A 23,572-nucleotide genomic window follows, 5' to 3' on the forward strand; every position below is an offset into this window, starting at 1 on the left:
CTTACCTTTGATGATCTTCATCAGATTGTACTCCCAGGAATCCCAGTTCCACCATAAATGTTTGATTTGTTCGATAATGTCCATCATTTATGTCCAAATAGCTTATTTTGTTAGGGCGTTTAGTACACAAATCCAAACAAGCATTCAGGTCCAGACGAACGTCAGACGAAAAGTTCAAAAAGTTATGTTACAAGTCGTAGAAACATTTCAAACTAAGTATAGAATCAATCTATAGGATGCTTTTATCATAAATCTTCAATAACGTTCCACCCGGAGAATTCCTGTCTGTAGAAAAGCAATGGAACGCAGGTCGCTCTCATGTGAAATGCGCATGACCAGCACTTGACTCTCTGCCAGACACCCGACTCATTCAGCTCTCATTCTCTCCCACTTCAGAGTTTGAAGCCTCAAACCAGTTTCTAAAGACGGTTGACATCTATTGGAAGCCGTTGTAAGTACAACATAACCAATATCCCAATGTATCTCCAATAGGAGCTGAGCTAAAAAACTACAAACCTCAGATTTCTCACTTCCTGTTTGGATTTTTTCTCAGGTTTTTGCCTGCCATGTGAGTTCTGTTATACTCACAGACATCATTCAAACAGTTTGAGAAACTTCAGAGTGTTTTCTATCCGATACTACGAATAATATGCATTTATCAGCATCTGGGACAGAGTAGCAGGCAGTTTACTCTGGGCACCTTATTCATCCAAGCTACTCAATACTGCACCCCTGTCACCAATAACTTTTAACAAACAGGCAGTTTTATGCCAGACTGACTTACATTGCACCGCCCATGTTTCACAATTGAAAAGAGATTTGTACTATGAATAAAATTGGCTGAAAGAAACCGCACTCCAAGAAAAGCTGCGCAGTGACATGTATAGTGGGCCCCAATGTTGTGCTGTTAGTGTCAAGATAACCAAGGTACAGGCTTTACTTGATCTCTTAATCGACACGGTACCACATTTTTTTCAATAGCTAAGACAGATGATTTTCCTGGAAGTACACTGGTGTCTGGTTGAAGTCTGTCTTGCAGGTTACTGACTGGGAAGTTATTGTAAGGGGGCGTAACTGGTGTCTGGTTGAAGTCTGTCTTGCAGGTTACTGACTGGAAAGTTATTGTAAGGGGGGCGTAACTGGTGTCTGGTTGAAGTCTGTCTTGCAGGTTACTGACTGGGAAGTTATTGTAAGGGGACGTAACTGGTGTCTGGTTGAAGTCTGTCTTGCAGGTTACTGACTGGGAAGTTATTGTAAGGGGGCGTAACTGGTGTCTGGTTGAAGTCTGTCTTGCAGGTTACTGACTGGGAAGTTATTGTAAGGGGACGTAACTGGTGTCTGGTTGAAGTCTGTCTTGCAGGTTACTGACTGGGAAGTTATTGTAAGGGGGCGTAACTGGTGTCTGGTTGAAGTCTGTCTTGCAGGTTACTGACTGGGAAGTTATTGTAAGGGGGCGTAACTGGTGTCTGGTTGAAGTCTGTCTTGCAGGTTACTGACTGGGAAGTTATTGTAAGGGGGCGTAACTGGTGTCTGGTTGAAGTCTGTCTTGCAGGTTACTGACTGGGAAGTTATTGTAAGGGGGCGTAACTGGTGTCTGGTTGAAGTCTGTCTTGCAGGTTACTGACTGGGAAGTTATTGTAAGGGGACGTAACTGGTGTCTGGTTGAAGTCTGTCTTGCAGGTTACTGACTGGGAAGTTATTGTAAGGGGGCGTAACTGGTGTCTGGTTGAAGTCTGTCTTGCAGGTTACTGACTGGGAAGTTATTGTAAGGGGACGTAACTGGTGTCTGGTTGAAGTCTGTCTTGCAGGTTACTGACTGGGAAGTTATTGTAAGGGGATGTAACTGGTGTCTGGTTGAAGTCTGTCTTGCAGGTTACTGACTGGAAAGTTATTGTAAGGGGGCGTAACTGGTGTCTGGTTGAAGTCTGTCTTGCAGGTAACTGACTGGGAAGTTATTGTAAGGGGACGTAACTGGTGTCTGGTTGAAGTCTGTCTTGCAGGTTACTGACTGGGAAGTTATTGTAAGGGGGCGTAACTGGTGTCTGGTTGAAGTCTGTCTTGCAGGTTACTGACTGGGAAGTTATTGTAAGGGGACGTAACTGGTGTCTGGTTGAAGTCTGTCTTGCAGGTTACTGACTGGGAAGTTATTGTAAGGGGGCGTAACTGGTGTCTGGTTGAAGTCTGTCTTGCAGGTTACTGACTGGGAAGTTATTGTAATTGGGGGCGAACTGGTGTCTGGTTGAAGTCTGTCTTGCAGGTTACTGACTGGGAAGTTATTGTAAGGGGGCGTAACTGGTGTCTGGTTGAAGTCTGTCTTGCAGGTTACTGACTGGGAAGTTATTGTAAGGGGGCGTAACTGGTGTCTGGTTGAAGTCTGTCTTGCAGGTTACTGACTGGGAAGTTATTGTAAGGGGGCGTAACTGGTGTCTGGTTGAAGTCTGTCTTGCAGGTTACTGACTGGGAAGTTATTGTTAACTGGTGTCTGGTTGAAGTCTGTCTTGCAGGTTACTGACTGGGAAGTTATTGTAAGGGGCGTAACTGGTGTCTGGTTGAAGTCTGTCTTGCAGGTTACTGACTGGGAAGTTATTGTAAGGGGACGTAACTGGTGTCTGGTTGAAGTCTGTCTTGCAGGTTACTGACTGGGAAGTTATTGTAAGGGGGCGTAACTGGTGTCTGGTTGAAGTCTGTCTTGCAGGTTACTGACTGGTTAAGGGGACGTAACTGGTGTCTGGTTGTCTGTCTTGCAGGTTACTGACTGGGAAGTTATTGTAAGGGGGCGTAACTGGTGTCTGGTTGAAGTCTGTCTTGCAGGTTACTGACTGGGAAGTTATTGTAAGGGGGCGTAACTGGTGGCAGTGAAGTCAAACACAGGAGAGCAGAACTCTGTAGTAGCTGGAGCAGTTTCAATTCAAAACCAACGGCATGAAGAATAAACCAACATGGGTTCAAAACCCGACGTGCACCAGTGTTACGGATACAAGTATCCTGTGTGTGTATCCTGTGTGTGTGTGTTTCTTTTCTCTCCTTCTCCCCTCACAGGTGAAAATCATCACTCCCCAATCAGTCAACAATCATCAATCAGAAGACACACCTCCTCCTGTTTCCTACCCAATCACAGTTCCTTTCCCTTGGTTTAAAAACCCTGTCAGTTGTTTGCTCTAGAGCTCAATCTCTCTCTGTAAATGCCATGTCTGTAGGGCTCTGTGTTTCACTCTCTCTTTGTGTATTAACCTCTCTCTTTGTGTATTAACCTCTCTCTTTGTGTATTAACCTCTCTCTTTGTGTATTAACCTCTCTTTTGTTTGAGCACCTCCATAGTACTTTGTCATCACCTGCAAGTATTGTTTTGGTTATTGTGTTTGTGTTTGATTGCTGGTGGGAAAAGGGGGAACCAAGACAAGTCGCCCATGGGCATACACTACCCGTAGGTAGACTGTTAAATACCCTAGTTAGAACTGGGCGGACCACCCACTGTATTTTTGGTTAGTTAGTTAGCTGTTGTTAAAGTAGGCTAGTCTAGCTTAGGGGTGTTTTTGGTTAGTTAGTTAGCTGTTGTTAAAGTAGGCTAGTCTAGCTTAGGGGTGTTTTTGGTTAGTTAGTTAGCTGTTGTTAAAGTAGGCTAGTCTAGCTTAGTTTTTTTTAATACTTATTGTTTCTTTCCTTGGGTCCAGCTCAGCCTCTTTTCCTGCTCCCTCCATTACCGTGTGTTTTCAAATAAACCTTGAGTTTGACGGTAGATTTCAGTTGTCCTGGTTATTTCGTTCTCACTTTTACTTTGTCACAATAATAATTTGCATGAGTTATGTTACGGGTCTCATTACCATCACCCCTAGACTGTCGGGCCAAAAGGGATTCATGACAACCAGTAACCATGTGCACAAGCACTTACAACAAACAATACCACACAAAGACATGGGGGAAACAGAGGGTTAAATACACACCACGTCAATGAGGGGAATGAGAACCAGGTATGTAGGAAAATAAGACAAAACAAATGAAAAGTGGATCGACGATGGCTAGAAGACCGGCGATGCCGACCACCGAACACCGCCCGAACAAGGAGAGGAACCGACTTTGGTGAAAGTCGCGACAGTTAGAGTGGATGGATCTAAATTCACCCCTGTGTGGGCTACGCCTGTTCAACGATGTGTGCATGGCTTAGATAATGCAAAACCAACTAAACAGATGGTTTCTGTGGAGACTGAGTCACCCTTGTTGGCTGGTCTCCAAGACTCTCTGTGGGCTAAAGATAAGTATGACATTGGGCGAAAGAGGAGGGTGAAACCGCTGACTGTCACACCTAAGAACACACACACAGACCCAGCCGGGCCCAGTATCCTCTGAGTCAGGAGGTGGGGGATTAGCCCCTGTTCATGCTTCATTGGTAGAAAGAGGAGCAATTGTGCCTTGTCCAGACTCTCCCTGCAACACCCCCATTCTTCCCATCCGGAAAGCCTTGGGTGATTTGCGTTTGTTCAAGATCTTAGACCAGTTAATGATGCTGTTCATGCAAGGGCTCCTGTTGTGCCAAACCTCGTTACAGCACTATCTGCCGTGCTGGCATCGGTTAAATGGTTTTCACATGTTAAATCTGACAAATGCTCATTTTTAGCAGTCCCGTTGCACCAGAATCACAGTTCTGGTTCGCTTTTACGATTCTGAACAAGCGCTGGACCGTTTGCCCATAAGATTTACACGGAAGTGACGCAGGTGTTTTCTGCTACTTTGGTGCAACATTTAGACTGTGAGACAATACATTCTGGTGCAATGTAAATGTGTTATCCTTCTCGATTTGATTACAATACATGGAAGAACATTGATTACAATATTTGGAAGAACAGATACCTAAAACCGTTACATGATATTGACTCTTGTCCTCGGTGCCAGGGCGATGGGTGGTGGGAAACTCCCTGTCAGGGCTCATCAGGTCTCGGTGGATCATTCGGCAGAATGACATTTTTACATTTACATTTACATTTAAGTCATTTAGCAGACGTTCTTATCCAGAGCGACTTACAAATTGGATTTTTGATTGTAATGTTGTGGAGACACTGCAAGCCTCGACAATGTAGCAAACCTAAAAAGGATGTTGCGTACATCCTCCAGCTGCGGTTTGAGTCCAAGAATGGATGTGTTGATCTGTTGTTGTTTCTGGACTGCGTCAGTCAAAACATGCGGTGCAGCTGAAGGCCTGGGGCAGAGGGGTCAGAGGGGTCAGAGGACACCCTTCTGGTAGGCCTGGGTCAGAGGGGTCAGAGGACAACCTTCTGGTAGGCCTGGGTCAGAGGGGTCAGAGGACACCCTTCTGGTAGGCCTGGGTCAGAGGACACCCTTCTGGTAGGCCTGGGTTAGAGGACACCCTTCTGGTAGGCCTGGGTCAGAGGACACCCTTCTGGTAGGCCTGGGTCAGAGGACACCCTTCTGGTAGGCCTGGGTCAGAGGGGTCAGAGGACACCCTTCTGGTAGGCCTGGGTCAGAGGGGTCAGAGGGGTCAGAGGACACCCTTCTGGTAGGCCTGGGGCTGAGGACACCCTTCTGGTTGGCCTGGGGCAAAGGGGTCAGAGGACAGCCTTCTGGAAGGCCTGGGTCAGATGGGTCAGAGGACACCCTTCTGGTAGGCCTGGGTCAGAGGACACCCTTCTGGTAGGCCTGGGTCAGAGGGGTCAGAGGGGTCAGAGGACACCCTTCTGGTAGGCCTGGGGCTGAGGACACCCTTCTGGTTGGCCTGGGGCAAAGGGGTCAGAGGACACCCTTCTGGTAGGCCTGGGTCAGATGGGTCAGAGGATACCCTTCTGGTAGGTCTGGGGCAGAGGGGTCAGAGGACACCCTTCTGGTAGGTCTGGGGCAGAGGGGTCAGAGGACACCCTTCTGGTAGGTCTGGGGCAGAGAGGTCAGAGGACACCCTTCTGGTAGGTCTGGGGCTGAGGGGTCAGAGGACACCCTTCTGGTAGGTCTGGGGCAGAGAGGTCAGAGGACACCCTTCTGGTAGGTCTGGGGCTGAGGGGTCAGAGGACACCCTTCTGGTAGGCCTGGGGCTGAGGACACCCTTCTGGTAGGCCTGGGTCAGAGGACACCCTTCTGGTAGGCCTGGGTCAGAGGACACCCTTCTGGTAGGTTTGGAGCTGAGGGGTCAGAGGACACCCTTCTGGTAGGTCTTGGGCTGAGGGGTCAGAGGACACCCTTCTGGTAGGTCTTGGGCTGAGGGGTCAGAGGACACCCTTCTGTTAGGTCTGGGGCAGAGGGGTCAGAGGACACCCTTCTGGTTGGCCTGGGGCTGAGGGGTCAGAGGCAACCCTTCTGGTAGCTCTGGGGCTGAGGGGTCAGAGGACACCCTTCTGGTAGGTCTGGGGCTGAGGGGTCAGAGGACACCCTTCTGGTTGGCCTGGGCTGAGGACAACCTTCTGGTAGGTCTGGGGCTGAGGGGTCAGAGGACACCCTTCTGGTAGTTCTGGGGCAGAGGGGTGAGAGGGGTCAGAGGACACCCTTCTGGTAGGCCTGGGTCAGAGGACACCCTTCTGGTAGGCCTGGGTCAGAGGACACCCTTCTGGTAGGCCTGGTTCAGAGGGGTCAGAGGACACCCTTCTGGGAGGCCTGGGTCAGAGGGGTCAGAGGACACCCTTCTGGTATGCCTGGGTCAGAAGACACCGTTCTGGTAGGCCTGGGTCAGAGGGGTCAGAGGACACCCTTCTGGTAGGTCTGGGGCTGAGGGGTCAGAGGACACCCTTCTGATAGGCCTGGGTCAGAGGACACCCTTCTGATAGGCCTGGGTCAGAGGACACCCTTGTGGTAGGCCTGGGTCAGAGGGGTCAGAGGACACCCTTCTGGTAGGCCTGGGTCAGAGGGGTCAGAGGGGTCAGAGGACACCCTTATGGTAGGCCTGGGGCTGAGGACACCCTTCTGGTTGGCCTGGGGCAAAGGGGTCAGAGGACACCCTTCTGGTAGGCCTGGGTAAGAGGCGTAAGAGGACACCCTTCTGGTAGGCCTGGGTCAGAGGACACCCTTCTGGTAGGCCTGGGTCAGAGGGGTCAGGGGTCAGAGGACACCCTTCTGATAGGCCTGGGTCAGAGGGGTCAGAGGGGTCAGAGGACACCCTTCTGGAAGGCCTGGGGCTGAGGACACCCTTCTGGTTGGCCTGGGGCAAAGGGGTCAGAGGTCAGCCTTCTGGTAGGCCTGGGTCAGATGGGTCAGAGGATACCCTTCTGGTAGGTCTGGGGCAGAGGGGTCAGAGGACACCCTTCTGGTAGGTCTGGGGCAGAGAGGTCAGAGGACACCCTTCTGGTAGGTCTGGGGCAGAAGGGTCAGAGGACACCCTTCATGTAGGTCTGGGGCTGAGGGGTCAGAGGACACCCTTCTGGTAGTTCTGGGGCAGAGGAGTCAGTCAAATCACCCACATCTGTCAAGGTTTTGTTATTTTTGTTATATTCATTTTGTTACATTTATTTTGTTATATATATTTGTTATATTTATTGTCAAGAAAAAATATTTAGATGTGTTTCATGTTTGACTATGGTTGCGAAAATGAAACTTGACTTAACATCAGTTGTTGTGTCTGGTATTCTTTCAAGGTCTAGGAGAGGGTCCTCAGTATCACCATCACAAATGATTCCAGACATTGAGGTCTCTCGAATTATGCTGCCATAGCAGAGCAGACAGTGATCTGGTCTATAGCAGACAGCAGACAGTGATCTGGTCTATAGCAGACAGCAGACAGTGATCTGGTCCATAGTAGACAGCAGACAGTGATCTGGTCCATAGTAGACAGCAGACAGTGATCTGGTCCATAGTACACAGCAGACAGTGATCTGGTCCATAGCAGACAGCAGACAGTGATCTGGTCCATAGCAGACAGCAGACAGTGATCTGGTCCATAGTAGACAGCAGACAGTGATCTGGTCCATAGTAGACAGCAGACAGTGATCTGGTCTATAGCAGACAGCAGACAGTGATCTGGTCCATAGCAGACAGCAGACAGTGATCTGATCCATAGTAGACAGCAGACAGTGATCTGGTCCATAGTAGACAGCAGACAGTGATCTGGTCCATAGTAGACAGCAGACAGTGATCTGGTCTATAGCAGACAGCAGACAGTGATCTGGTCTATAGCAGACAGCAGACAGTGATCTGGTCCATAGCAGACAGCAGACAGTGATCTGATCCATAGCAGACAGCAGACAGTGATCTGGTCTATAGCAGACAGCAGACAGTGATCTGGTCCATAGCAGACAGTGATCTGGTCCATAGCAGACAGCAGACAGTGATCTGGTCCATAGCAGACAGCAGACAGTGGTCTGGTCTATAGCAGACAGCAGACAGTGATCTGGTCCATAGCAGACAGTGATCTGGTCCATAGCAGACAGCAGACAGTGGTCTGGTCCATAGTAGACAGCAGACAGTGATCTGGTCCATAGCAGACAGTGATCTGGTCTATAGCAGACAGCAGACAGTGATCTGGTCTATAGCAGACAGCAGACAGTGATCTGGTCTATAGCAGACAGCAGACAGTGATCTGGTCCATAGCAGACAGTGATCTGGTCTATAGCAGACAGCAGACAGTGATCTGGTCCATAGTAGACAGCAGACAGTGATAGCAGACAGCAGACAGTGATCTGGTCTATAGCAGACAGCAGATAGTGGTCTGGTCCATAGCAGACAGCAGACAGTGATCTGGTCTATAGCAGACAGCAGACAGTGATCTGGTCCATAGTAGACAGCAGACAGTGATCTGGTCCATAGTAGACAGCAGACAGTGATCTGGTCTATAGCAGACAGCAGATAGTGGTCTGGTCCATAGCAGACAGCAGACAGTGATCTGGTCCATAGCAGACAGGAGACAGTGATCTGGTCATTAGCAGACAGCAGACAGTGATCTGGTCCATAGCAGACAGCAGACAGTGATCTGGTCCATAGCAGACAGCAGACAGTGATCTGGTCCATAGTACACAGCAGACAGTTATCTGGTCCATAGCAGACAGTGATCTGGTCCATAGTAGACGGCAGACAGTAATCTGGTCATTAGCAGACAGCAGACAGTGATCTGGTCCATAGCAGACAGCAGACAGTTATCTGGTCCATAGCAGACAGTGATCTGGTCCATAGCAGACAGCAGACAGTGATCTGGTCTATAGCAGACAGCAGACAGTGATCTGGTCCATAGCAGACAGCAGACAGTGATCTTGTCCATAGCAGACAGCAGACAGTGATCTGGTCCATAGCAGACAGGAGACAGTGATCTGGTCTATAGCAGACAGCAGACAGTGATCTGGTGTATAGCAGACAGCAGGCAGTGATCTGGTCCATAGCAGACAGTGATCTGGTCTATAGCAGACAGCAGACATTGATCTGGTCTATAGCAGACAGCAGACAGTGATCTGGTCCATAGCAGACAGCAGACAGTGATCTGGTCCATAGCAGACAGCAGACAGTGATCTGGTCTATAGCAGACAGCAGACAGTGATCTGGTGTATAGCAGACAGCAGACAGTGATCTGGTCCATAGCAGACAGTGATCTGGTCTATAGCAGACAGCAGACAGTGATCTGGTCCATGATCTGGTAGACAGCAGACAGTGATCTGGTCCATAGTAGACAGCAGACAGTGATCTGGTCCATAGTAGACAGCAGACAGTGATCTGGTCTATAGCAGACAGCAGACAGTGATCTGGTCTATAGCAGACAGCAGACAGTGATCTGGTCCATAGCAGACAGCAGACAGTGATCTGATCCATAGCAGACAGCAGACAGTGGTCTGGTCTATAGCAGACAGCAGACAGTGATCTGGTCCATAGCAGACAGCAGACAGTGATCTGGTCTATAGCAGACAGCAGACAGTGATCTGGTGTATAGCAGACAGCAGACAGTGATCTGGTCCATAGCAGACAGTGATCTGGTCTATAGCAGACAGCAGACAGTGATCTGGTCTATAGCAGACAGCAGACAGTGATCTGGTCCATAGCAGACAGCAGACAGTGATCTGGTCCATAGCAGACAGCAGACAGTGATCTGGTCCATAGCAGACAGCAGACAGTGATCTGGTCCATAGCAGACAGCAGACAGTGATCTGGTCCATAGCAGACAGTGATCTGGTCTATAGCAGACAGCAGACAGTGATCTGGTCCATAGTAGACAGCAGACAGTGATCTGGTCCATAGCAGACAGCAGACAGTGATCTGGTCCATGATCTGGTCCATAGACAGCAGACAGTGATCTGGTCTATAGCAGACAGCAGACAGTGATCTGGTCTATAGCAGACAGCAGACAGTGATCTGGTCCATAGCAGACAGCAGACAGTGATCTGATCCATAGCAGACAGCAGACAGTGATCTGGTCTATAGCAGACAGCAGACAGTGATCTGGTCCATAGCAGACAGTGATCTGGTCCATAGCAGACAGCAGACAGTGATCTGGTCCATAGCAGACAGCAGACAGTGATCTGGTCTATAGCAGACAGCAGACAGTGATCTGGTCCATAGCAGACAGTGATCTGGTCCATAGCAGACAGCAGACAGTGATCTGGTCCATAGTAGACAGCAGACAGTGATCTGGTCCATAGTAGACAGCAGACAGTGATCTGGTCTATAGCAGACAGCAGACAGTGATCTGGTCTATAGCAGACAGCAGACAGTGATCTGGTCCATAGCAGACAGCAGACAGTGATCTGGTCTATAGCAGACAGCAGACAGTGATCTGGTCTATAGCAGACAGCAGACAGTGATCTGGTCCATAGCAGACAGCAGACAGTGATCTGGTCCATAGCAGACAGTGATCTGGTCCATAGCAGACAGTGATCTGGTCTATAGCAGACAGCAGACAGTGATCTGGTCCATAGTAGACAGCAGACAGTGATCTGGTCCATAGTAGACAGCAGACAGTGATCTGGTCCATAGTAGACAGCAGACAGTGATCTGGTCTATAGCAGACAGCAGACAGTGATCTGGTCTATAGCAGACAGCAGACAGTGATCTGGTCCATAGCAGACAGCAGACAGTGATCTGATCCATAGCAGACAGCAGACAGTGGTCTGGTCTATAGCAGACAGCAGACAGTGATCTGGTCCATAGCAGACAGTGATCTGGTCCATAGCAGACAGCAGACAGTGATCTGGTCCATAGCAGACAGCAGACAGTGGTCTGGTCTATAGCAGACAGTAGACAGTGATCTGGTCCATAGCAGACAGTGATCTGGTCCATAGCAGACAGCAGACAGTGGTCTGGTCCATAGTAGACAGCAGACAGTGATCTGGTCCATAGCAGACAGTGATCTGGTCTATAGCAGACAGCAGACAGTGATCTGGTATATAGCAGACAGCAGACAGTGATCTGGTCTATAGCAGACAGCAGACAGTGATCTGGTCCATAGCAGACAGTGATCTGGTCTATAGCAGACAGCAGACAGTGATCTGGTCCATAGTAGACAGCAGACAGTGATCTGGTCTATAGCAGACAGCAGACAGTGATCTGGTCCATAGCAGACAGCAGATATCTGGTAGCAGACAGCAGACAGTGATCTGGTCCATAGCAGACAGCAGACAGTGATCTGGTCTATAGCAGACAGCAGACAGTGATCTGGTCCATAGTAGACAGCAGACAGTGATCTGGTCCATAGCAGACAGCAGACAGTGATCTGGTCTATAGCAGACAGCAGATAGTGGTCTGGTCCATAGCAGACAGCAGACAGTGATCTGGTCCATAGCAGACAGGAGACAGTGATCTGGTCATTAGCAGACAGCAGACAGTGATCTGGTCCATAGCAGACAGCAGACAGTGATCTGGTCCATAGCAGACAGCAGACAGTGATCTGGTCCATAGTACACAGCAGACAGTTATCTGGTCCATAGCAGACAGTGATCTGGTCCATAGTAGACGGCAGACAGTAATCTGGTCATTAGCAGACAGCAGACAGTGATCTGGTCCATAGCAGACAGCAGACAGTTATCTGGTCCATAGCAGACAGTGATCTGGTCCATAGTAGACGGCAGACAGTAATCTGGTCATTAGCAGACAGCAGACAGTGATCTGGTCCATAGCAGACAGCAGACAGTGATCTGGTCCATAGCAGACAGTGATCTGGTCTATAGAAGACAGCAGACAGCGATCTGGTCTATAGTAGACAGCAGACAGTGATCTGGTCCATAGAAGACAGCAGACAGCGATCTGGTCTATAGTAGACAGCAGACAGTGATCTGGTCTATAGCAGACAGCAGACAGTGATCTGGTGTATAGCAGACAGCAGACAGTGATCTGGTCCATAGCAGACAGTGATCTGGTCTATAGCAGACAGCAGACAGTGATCTGGTCCATAGTAGACAGCAGACAGTGATCTGGTCCATAGTAGACAGCAGACAGTGATCTGGTCCATAGTAGACAGCAGACAGTGATCTGGTCTATAGCAGACAGCAGACAGTGATCTGGTCCATAGCAGACAGCAGACAGTGATCTGGTCCATAGCAGACAGCAGACAGTGATCTGGTCCATAGCAGACAGCAGACAGTGATCTGGTCCATAGCAGACAGCAGACAGTGATCTGGTCCATAGCAGACAGTCCAGACAGTGATCTGGTCTATAGCAGACAGCAGACAGTGATCTGGTCTATAGCAGACAGCAGACAGTGATCTGGTCCATAGCAGACAGTGATCTGGTCTATAGCAGACAGCAGACAGTGATCTGGTCTATAGCAGACAGCAGACAGTGATCTGGTCCAGACAGCAGACAGTGATCTGGTCCATAGCAGACAGCAGACAGTGATCTGGTCCATAGCAGACAGCAGACAGTGATCTGGTCTATAGCAGACAGCAGACAGTGATCTGGTCCATAGCAGACAGCAGACAGTGATCTGGTCCATAGCAGACAGTGATCTGGTCTATAGCAGACAGCAGACAGTGATCTGGTCTATAGCAGACAGTGATCTGGTCCATAGTAGACAGCAGACAGTGATCTGGTCCATAGTAGACAGCAGACAGTGATCTGGATCTGCAGACAGTGGTCTGGTCCATAGCAGACAGCAGACAGTGATCTGGTCTATAGCAGACAGCAGACAGTGATCTGGTCCATAGCAGACAGCAGACAGTGATCTGGTCTATAGCAGACAGCAGACAGTGATCTGGTCTATAGCAGACAGCAGACAGTGATCTGGTCCATAGCAGACAGTGATCTGGTCCATAGCAGACAGCAGACAGTGATCTGGTCCATAGTAGACAGCAGACAGTGATCTGGTCTAGCAGTCCAGACAGTATCTGGATAGCAGACAGTGATCTGGTCTATAGCAGACAGCAGACATTGATCTGGTCTATAGCAGACAGCAGACAGTGATCTGGTCCATAGCAGACAGCAGACAGTGATCTGGTCCATAGCAGACAGCAGACAGTGATCTGGTCTATAGCAGACAGCAGACAGTGATCTGGTGTATAGCAGACAGCAGACAGTGATCTGGTCCATAGCAGACAGTGATCTGGTCTATAGCAGACAGCAGACAGTGATCTGGTCCATAGTAGACAGCAGACAGTGATCTGGTCCATAGTAGACAGCAGACAGTGATCTGGTCCATAGTAGACAGCAGACAGTGATCTGGTCTATAGCAGACAGCAGACAGTGATCTGGTCTATAGCAGACAGCAGACAGTGATCTGGTCCATAGCAGACAGCAGACAGTGATCTGATCCATAGCAGACAGCAGACAGTGATCTGGTCCATAGCAGACAGCAGACAGTGATCTGGTCCATAGCAGACAGTGATCTGGTCCATAGCAGACAGCAGACAGTGATCTGGTCCATAGCAGACAGCAGACAGTGATCTGGTCTATAGCAGACAGCAGACAGTGATCTGGTCCATAGCAGACAGTGATCTGGTCCATAGCAGACAGCAGACAGTGGTCTGGTCCATAGTAGACAGCAGACAGTGATCTGGTCCATAGCAGACAGTGATCTGGTCTATAGCAGACAGCAGACAGTGATCTGGTCTATAGCAGACAGCAGACAGTGATCTGGTCTATAGCAGACAGCAGACAGTGATCTGGTCCATAGCAGACAGTGATCTGGTCTATAGCAGACAGCAGACAGTGATCTGGTCCATAGTAGACAGCAGACAGTGATCTGGTCTATAGCAGACAGCAGACAGTGATCTGGTCTATAGCAGACAGCAGATAGTGGTCTGGTCCATAGCAGACAGCAGACAGTGATCTGGTCTATAGCAGACAGCAGACAGTGATCTGGTCCATAGTAGACAGCAGACAGTGATCTGGTCCATAGTAGACAGCAGACAGTGATCTGGTCTATAGCAGACAGCAGATAGTGGTCTGGTCCATAGCAGACAGCAGACAGTGATCTGGTCCATAGCAGACAGCAGACAGTGATCTGGTCATAGCAGACAGCAGACAGTGATCTGGTCCATAGCAGACAGCAGACAGTGATCTGGTCCATAGCAGACAGCAGACAGTGATCTGGTCCATAGTACACAGCAGACAGTTATCTGGTCCATAGCAGACAGTGATCTGGTCCATAGTAGACGGCAGACAGTAATCTGGTCATTAGCAGACAGCAGACAGTGATCTGGTCTATAGCAGACAGCAGACATTGATCTGGTCCATAGCAGACAGCAGACAGTGATCTGGTCCATAGCAGACAGCAGACACATGATCTGGTCCATAGCAGACAGTAGACAGTGATCTGGTCCATAGCAGACAGTGATCTGGTCTATAGCAGACAGTGGTCTGGTCCATAGTAGACAGCAGACAGTGATCTGGTCTAGTCCATAGCAGACAGCAGACAGTGATCTGGTCCATAGCAGACAGTGATCTGGTCCATAGCAGACAGTGATCTGGTCCATAGCAGACAGCAGACAGTGATCTGGTCCATAGCAGACAGTGATCTGGTCTATAGCAGACAGCAGACAGTGATCTGGTCCATAGCAGACAGCAGACAGTGATCTTGTCCATAGCAGACAGCAGACAGTGATCTGGTCCATAGCAGACAGCAGACAGTGATCTGGTCTATAGCAGACAGCAGACAGTGATCTGGTGTATAGCAGACAGCAGACAGTGATCTGGTCCATAGCAGACAGTGATCTGGTCTATAGCAGACAGCAGACAGTGATCTGGTCTATAGCAGACAGTGATCTTGTCTATAGCACACAGCAGACAGTGATATGGTCTATAGCAGACAGCAGACATTATTCTGGTCCATAGCAGACAGTGATCTGGTCTATAGCAGACAGCAGAGAGTGGTCTGGTCTATAGTAGACAGCAGACAATGATCTGGTCTATAGCAGACAGTGATCTGGTCTATAGCAGACAGTGATCTGGTCTATAGCAGACAGCAGACAGTGGTCTGGACAGTGATCTAGCAGACAGCAGGCTCCATAGCAGATAGCAGACAGTGATCTGGTCTATAGCAGACAGCAGACAGTGATCTGGTCTATAGCAGACAGTGATCTGGTCTATAGCAGACAGCAGACAGTGATCTGGTCTATAGCAGACAGCAGACAGTGGTCTGGTCTATAGCAGACAGTGATCTGGTCTATAGCAGACAGCAGACAGTGATCTGGTCCATAGCAGACAGTGATCTGGTCTATAGCAGACAGCAGATAGTGGTCTGGTCTATAGCAGACAGCAGACAGTGGTCTGGTCTATAGCAGACAGCAGACATTAATCTGGTCATTAGCAGACAGCAGACATTATTCTGGTCCATAGCAGACAGTGATCTGGTCTATAGCAGACAGCAGACAGTGATCTGGTCTATAGCAGACAGCAGACAGTGATCTGGTCTATAGCAGACAGCAGACAGTGATCTGGTCTATAGCAGACAGCAGACAGTGATCTGGTCTATAGCAGACAGCAGACAGTGATCTGGTCCATAGCAGACAGCAGACAGTGATCTGGTCCATAGCAGACAGCAGACAGTGATCTGGTCTATAGCAGACAGCAGACAGTGATCTGGTCCTTAGTAGACAGCATACAGTGATCTGGTCATTAGCAGACAGTAGACAGTGATCTGGTCTATAGCAGACAGCAGACAGTGATCTGGTCATTAGCAGACAGTAGACAGTGATCTGGTCCATAGTAGACAGTAGACAGTGATCTGGTCCATAGTAGACAGCAGACAGTAGACAGCAGACAGTGATCTGGTCCATAGCAGACAGCAGACAGTGATCTGGTCCATAGCAGACAGCAGACAGTGATCTGGTCTATAGCAGACAGCAGACAGTGATCTGGTCCATAGCAGACAGCAGACAGTGATCTGGTCCATAGTAGACAGCAGACAGTAGACAGCAGACAGTGATCTGGTCCATAGCAGACAGCAGACAGTGATCTGGTCCATAGCAGACAGCAGACAGTGATCTGGTCTATAGCAGACAGCAGACAGTGATCTGGTCCATAGCAGACAGCAGACAGTGATCTGGTCCATAGCAGACAGCAGACAGTGATCTGGTCATTAGCAGACAGTAGACAGTGATCTGGTCCATAGTAGACAGCAGACAGTAGACAGCAGACAGTGATCTGGTCCATAGCAGACAGCAGACAGTGATCTGGTCCATAGCAGACAGCAGACAATGATCTTGTCCATAGTAGACAGCAGACAGTGATCTGGTCCATAGCAGACAGCAGACAGTGATCTGGTCTATAGCAGACAGCAGACAGTGATCTGGTCCATAGCAGACAGCAGACAGTGATCTTATCCATAGTAGACAGCAGACAGTAGACAGCAGACAGTGATCTGGTCCATAGCAGACAGCAGACAGTGATCTGGTCCATAGCAGACAGCAGACAATGATCTTGTCCATAGTAGACAGCAGACAGTGATCTGGTCCATAGCAGAGAGCAGACAGTGATCTGGTCCATAGTAGACAGCAGACAGTGATCTGGTCCATAGCAGACAGCAGACAGTGGTCTGGTCCATAGCAGACAGTGATCTGGTCTATAGCAGACAGCAGACAGTGATCTGGTCCATAGCAGACAGCCGACAGTGATCTGGTCCATAGCAGACAGTGGTCTGGTCCATAGCAGACAGCGGACAGTGATCTGGTCCATAGCAGACAGCAGACAGTGATCTGGTCCATAGCAGACAGCAGACAGTGATCTGGTCCATAGTAGACAGCAGACAGTGATCTGGTCCATAGCAGACAGCAGACAGCAGACAGTGAAGAGTCACTCTGCCCTCATCCTGTTGCACTTTTATCAATTTTATGGATTATAATTTTTAGTTTTTGCATGTTTTCAAATCAAACCATTTAATTTACTGTTCTGCACTCAGATGAGGCAGAATGTCCCACAGCTCTCATCTCCCAAGCAATATTCATTTATTTTATTTGTCAAGCCATTGCTGAAGGCTCCAGAAAGACTTGTTTTGCTTCCACTTCGGGGATGAAAAGTTATATTTCTGCGTCCGAAAAGTTTTTTCTTTGTCTTCTGTGATTTCTCCGTAATTATTATTTTTTTTAATCCTATTTGTTTATATATATATAGCACTTCTTATATCAGCTGATATATCAACGTGCTGTACAGAAACCCAGCCTAAAACCCCAAACAGCAAGCAATGCAGGTGTAGAAGCACGGTGGCTAGGAAAAGCTCAAAACCTAGGCCAAAACCTGGGCCAAAACCTAGGAAGAAACCTAGCGAGGAACCAGGCTCTGAGTGGTGGCCAGTCCTGACTGTGCCGGGTGGATTATAACAGAACATGGCCAAGATGTTCAAATGTTCATAAATGACCAGCATGGTCGAATAATAATAATAATAAGCACAGGAAGCAGCTATCTCAGTAGTTTAGTTGGAATAGGGTCCAGTATGCAGCTTGAAGGTTTAGAGGCCATGATTATTTTCATCACTGTTTCAAGAGATATAGTACTAAAACACTTGAGTGTCTCCCTTGATCCTAGGTCCTGGCAGAGTTGTGCAGACTCAGGACAACTGAGCTTTGGAAGAATACGCAGATTTAAAGAGGAGTCCGTAATTTGCTTTCTAATGATCACAATCTTTTCCTCAAAGTAGTTCATGAATTTATTACTGCTGAAGTGAAAGCCATCCTCTCTTGGGGAATGCTGCTTTTTAGTTAGCTTTGCGACAGTATCAAAAATAATTTGGGATTTTCTTATTTTCCTCAATTAAGATGGAAAAATTGGATGATCGAGCAGCAGTGAAGGCTCTCTGTCTTTCAAAGCTAGTCGGAAGACTTCCAGTTTGGTGTGGCGCCATTTCCGTTCCAATTTTCTGGAAGCTTGCTTCAGAGCTCATGTATTTTCTCTAGCTAGTTTCTTATGACAAATGTTTTTCATTTTTAGGGGTGCGACTGCATCTAGGGATTTGCGCAAGGTTAAATTGAGTTCCTCAGTTAGGTGGTTAACTGATTTTTGTCCTCTGATTTCCTTGGGTAGGCAGAGGGAGTCTGGAAGGGCATCAAGGAATCTTTTGGTTGTCTGAGAATTTATAGCAAGACTTTTGATTATCCTTGGTTGGGGTCTGAGCAGATTATTTGTTGCGATTGCAAACGTAATAAAATGGTGATCCATGTTGGCGAACAGAAATTTGTGACATTTCTTGCAGCTTTTAAGGGAAGGTTTGTGACCATAAATGGCCATTTAGGAGGTTCTTTATGTAATTGATACTTCACGTGCACAAGCTCAGTGTTTCAGAACGTGTCTGATTCATCAAGTCAAAACAATTACAGGTGAATGTAAATCAATGTGGATAAATACCAACTTTTCTGTACTTGCGAACATTCTACATGTTCTTTGCACGAGGTAATTTAGAAGCTTTTCTACGTAACAATGATACATGAGGGCCCTGGCTTCCAGTCTATGCTGAGGTTGTACAGCCACTCTCTGATCTCATCCATGGACACAACATCAATACATGAGGGCCCTGGCTTCCAGTCTATGCTGAGGTTGTACAGCCACTCTCTGATCTCATCCATGGACACAACATTGATACATGAGAGCCCTGGCTTCCAGTCTATGCTGAGGTTGTACAGCCACTCTCTGATCTCATCCATGGACACAACATTGATACATGAGGGCCCTGCCTTCCAGTCTATGCTGAGGTTGTACAGCCACTCTCTGATCTCATCCACGGACACAACATTGATACATGAGAGCCCTGGCTTCCAGTCTATGCTGAGGTTGTACAGCCACTCTCTGATCTCATCCACGGACACAACATTGATACATGAGAGCCCTGACTTCCAGTCTATGCTGAGGTTGTACAACCACTCTCTGATCTCATCCATGGACACAACATTGATACATGAGAGCCCTGACTTCCAGTCTATGGTGAGGTTGTACAGCCACTATCTGATCTCATCCATGGCCACAACATTGATACGAGGGCCCTGGCTTCCAGTCTATGCTGAGGTCGTACAGCCACTCTCTGATCTCATCCATGGACACAACATTGATACATGAGGGCCCTGGCTTCCAGTCTATGCTGAGGTTGTACAACCACTCTCTGATCTCATCCATGGACACAACATTGATAAATGAGAGCCCTGGCTTCCAGTCTATGCTGAGGTTGTACAGCCACTCTCTGATCTCATCCATGGACACAACATTGATACATGAGGGCCCTGGCTTCCAGTCTATGCTGAGGTTGTACAGCCACTCTCTGATCTCATCCATGGACACAAGATGGCAATGAATGCCAAGATGAAGTGGACCCCTGAGGGGATGGAGGCACTTGACAAATTGGAACAACGGCTAACCTCTTCTCCTTGTTTAGGTTTGCCAGATCACTCTAAACCACTTCTTCTGTTTGTTTGTGAGAAACAAATGGTTTAATGTCCTCTGTTCATGCTCTCATCTCACAGGCACGTACCTCTCATCTCTCCCCAGCACGGCTGCTCCATTAGGTTACTGTGCTGCACTTAACAATGTTCTGAAGTCTATTTTACCCAGGATAAAAGTGACTTTGCCTGAACCAATGGGAGGACAGTTCAACAAATTGCAGCCAGGCGATTGGGTGGCCATCAAGGACCTCTGCAAAAAGACTGGGCACCAACAGCAATATACTGGTCCATTCCAGGTGCTCCTGATGATCTAGACAGAGGTGAAGGTTGCAGAGAGGTTTACGTGGTTTCACGCCAGCCACTGCAGCTGTTGTATGGTCCTGGGAGAAGCAGAACAGCACAGAGCGAGAAGTGGCCACAATGCAACTTGAAGTATACAACACCAACAGCTGTGTCCTTGATATGAAGAGAACAGAAGCTAGCTTTAGCAGCAGTGCCTAGATATCAACAGAAAGCAGTAACAAAACTGGCATTATCACTTGTTTGCATGCTATGTTCCAAACAGGTTCTCACACATCTTCTAACTGCTACGTAGAACAAAGAGGTTGTACATCTTCTAACAGCCATGTAGAACAAAGAGGTTGTACATCTGCTAACAGCCACGTAGAACAAAGAGGTTGTACATCTGCTAACAGCCACGTAGAACAAAGAGGTTTTACATCTGCTAACAGCCACGTAGAACAAAGAGGTTGTACATCTGCTAACAGCCACGTAGAACAAAGAGGTTGTATATCTGCTAACAGCCACGTAGAACAAAGAGGTTGTACATCTGCTAACAGCCACGTAGAACAAAGAGGTTGTACATCTGCTAACAGCCATGTAGAACAAAGAGGTTGTACATCTGCTAACAGCCACGTAGAACAAAGAGGTTGTACATCTGCTAACAGCCATGTAGAACAAAGAGGTTGTACATCTGCTAACAGCCATGTAGAACAAAGAGGTACGTCTGTAGAACAAAGAGGTTGTACATCTGCTAACAGCCATGTAGAACAAAGAGGTTGTACATCTGCTAACAGCCATGTAGAACAAAGAGGTCGTACATCTGCTAACAGTCACGTAGAACAAAGAGGTTGTACATCTGCTAACAGCCACGTAGAACAAAGAGGTTGTACATCTGCTAACAGCCACGTAGAACAAAGAGGTTGTACATCTGCTAACAGCCACGTAGAACAAAGAGGTCGTACATCTGCTAACAGCCACGTAGAACAAAGAGGTCGTACATCTGCTAACAGCCACGTAGAACAAAGAGGTTGTACATCTGCTAACAGCCACGTAGAACAAAGAGGTTGTACATTGCTATAAAAGCTGAGAGGCAACTCTTCTCCATTGAGCTCTTTAACTCTGCACCATTGAGTGATTGCTAACTGCTCCATAATTGCAATTCTTAGAATAAAGTTGTTGTTTTGAAGAATCTACAGTCCCTTCCTTTTGGTTAGAATTTCCATGACAACCATTACACAGGTACACCTTGTTCTGGGTACAATAAAAGCCTACTCTAAAATGTGCAGTTTTGTCACAAGTTTTGAGGGAGCAGGCAATTGTCATGCTGACTGCAGGAATGTCCAACAGAGCTGTCGCCAGACAGTCATTGCTAATTGCTAGGTTTAAAGGAGACATGAGGGGTGCCATAATGAAGCTTGAGAGGGGCCGAGTGCAGGGAAAACGATTGCATGTGACAGTACCGATAAGGGGAGAAACCGTTGAAGACTCATATCTGTTAGTTCCCTGCTTAGCAAGAATGATGCTAATGTTTAAAGATAAGGAGGAAAGTCCACCCAAAGTGGGGTATGAATACCACCACGGGGAAGTCTTTGTCGGATTTACAGCTGAAACGACCCATTGGGAAGAATTCAACTTGTTTACGCTCCTCTAGTGTCCGTGAGTTATTTACTCTGAAAAATTTGAACCTAACACGAGATAGCATGAGTTCATATTATTCAACGATTGCCAATCCATAGGTAGCATCAATTAGCATCAGTTAACATTAGTCAACTATCGTCATTGAACAAAAATCCTGAGGCCCATTGTGAGGCCCATTTTTTAAAGGTATCTGTGACCAGCAGATGCATATCTGTATTCCCAGTCATCTGAAATCCATAGATTAGGGCCAAATATATTTATTTAAACTCACTGGTTTCCTCATATAAACTGTAAAATCTTTGAAATTGTTGCATTATGCGTTTACTTTTTTGTTCAGTATAATTACCATCAGTTAATATTATTCAACCGTTGCTAATCACTAGTTATCATTCAGTTCATATTAGCTTGTCATTGCTAATCGATAGTTAGCATTTGTTCATATTAGCCAGTCATTGCTAATCGCTACACTTAGTAATGAAGGTGCTATCTAGAAGCTAAAATATTGCTATTAATAAGGAAATAATACATTTGTCAACAAGCAAAAAAGGTTTGGGGATTAGGGAATAATTTGCATTTTAAATTACACCTCTTCTTTCTCTCCTCTTTTACCTCCTTTCTCACTCATCCATATTCCTCTCTTCTTCACTACTTGTTCCTCATTGTCCCCTATAGGCATCCTATTCATCTGGTGATTTAATCATTGAGTGCATTTGACTTCCTCTTTTATAATATCATCTGAACATATTATTAAACTGAACTGTTTACTGAAGTCAGTTTCTTACCCTTCTGGTGTAGTTAGGGATAGCTTTTCTCAAGAGTTGTGGTTTTAGTCATACTTCCTCTCTCTCTGCCGTACTGTTACTGAGAGAACAGGAAGTAGCTACGTGACTCTGTCTGCAACACATTTGGGGAAAAAGGAAAAGCACAACTGGCTGGAAGGGGAGAGAGAGAGAGAGAGAGAGAGAGAGAGATGCTGGGTTTGTGCAAAAGACAAAGAAGGGGAGAGAGAGAGAGAGAGAAAGAGAGAGAGAGAGAGAGAGAGAGAGACAGAGAAAGAGACAGAGAAAGAGAGAGACACAGAGAGAGAGAGACAGAGAGAGAGACAGAGAGAGAGAGATGCTGGGTTTGTGCAAAAGATAGAGAGAGAGAGAGAGAGAGACAGCGAGAGAGAGAGAGAGAGAGAGAGAGAGAGAGACAGAGAGAGAGAGAGAGAGAGAGAGAGAGAGAGAGAGAGAGAGAGAGAGAGAGAGAGAGAGAGAGAGAGAGAGAGAGAGAGAGAGAGAGAGAGAGAGAGAGAGAGAAAGAGAAAGAGAGAGAGACCTAATAGGCTACTGCATTGTTTATTACATCATCATAACAACAACAGTCATCATCATCATCATCCAGATGGATGATGAAGAACAAGTCCTTCACTGACATTGTAGCGTTGATTTATGTTTTAATATCAATATATCAACATAAATGATATACACATTGCAAATGTACATCACAATCAGCATTGAGGTGACCGACAGACAAGTCCTCTGTTCTGGCAGAGAGACCAACACTATGGCTAGTAACTGCATTGTTTATTACATCATTATAGCAACATTATATATTATACAGTCATTGCTAATTTCTAATTTCATATTATCCAGATGGCCAATGAAGAAGCATCAATTATTAATTATGTTCATTTAGCCACCGTTGATTTATGTTTTAACATCAATATATCAGTCATAAATGATATACACATTGCAAATGTACATCACAATCTTGTCATTGAGTCTGTTCCTGACCTTTCTCAGACTCTGTCTCTCTGCTGGTCTTTTTGGCACCTTCTCTGTCTCTCATTCAACACTGTTCTACAGTAACTAGTCAATATTATCCAACCATTGTTATTAGCAACATTATATATTATACAGTCATTGCTCTCATTTCTAATTTCATATTATTGTTTTTGATGCCAATCC

The sequence above is a fragment of the Oncorhynchus masou genome, chromosome 5 (genome assembly GCF_036934945.1).
Source record: "Oncorhynchus masou masou isolate Uvic2021 chromosome 5, UVic_Omas_1.1, whole genome shotgun sequence".
Taxonomy (NCBI): Eukaryota; Metazoa; Chordata; class Actinopteri; order Salmoniformes; family Salmonidae; genus Oncorhynchus; species Oncorhynchus masou.